Genomic DNA, 558 nt, shown 5'->3' with positions numbered 1-558 from the left:
TGCCTGACACCTGTAGCTCTCTGTGTGCCTGACAAAGTAGCTCTCTGGTGTCTGACTCCAGTAGCTCTCTGTGTGCCTGACACCTAATAGTTCTCTGTGTGCCTGACTCCAGTAGCTCTCTGTGTGTCTGACACCTGTAGCATTCTGTGTGCCTGACTCCTGTAGCTCTCTGTGTGTCTGACTCCAGTAGCTCTCTGTGTGCCTGACTCCTGTAGTTCTCTGTGTGCCTGACTCCAGTAGCTCTCTGTGTGCCTGACACCTATAGTTCTCTGTGTGTCTGACTCCTGTAGCTCTCTGTGTGCCTAACACCTGTAGCTCTCTGTGTGCCTGAATCCAGTAGCTCTCTGTGTCTCTGACACCTGTAACTCTTTCTGTGCCTGACTCCTGTAGCTCTCTGTGTGCTGGACTCCCGTAGCTCTCTGTGTGTCTGACTCCTGTAGCTCTCTGTGTGTCTGACACCTGTAGCCCTCTGCGTGCCTGAATCCTGTAGCTCTCTCTGTGCCTGAATCCAGTAGCTCTCTGTGTGCCTGACTCCTGTAGCTCTCTGTGTGCCTGACT

This window comes from Rhincodon typus, unplaced genomic scaffold, assembly GCF_021869965.1.
Source record: "Rhincodon typus isolate 14 unplaced genomic scaffold, sRhiTyp1.1 hic_rhity00003103, whole genome shotgun sequence".
Classification (NCBI taxonomy): Eukaryota; Metazoa; Chordata; class Chondrichthyes; order Orectolobiformes; family Rhincodontidae; genus Rhincodon; species Rhincodon typus.
The sequence above is the reverse complement of the archived record's forward strand: the minus strand, read 5'-3'. Positions refer to the sequence as shown.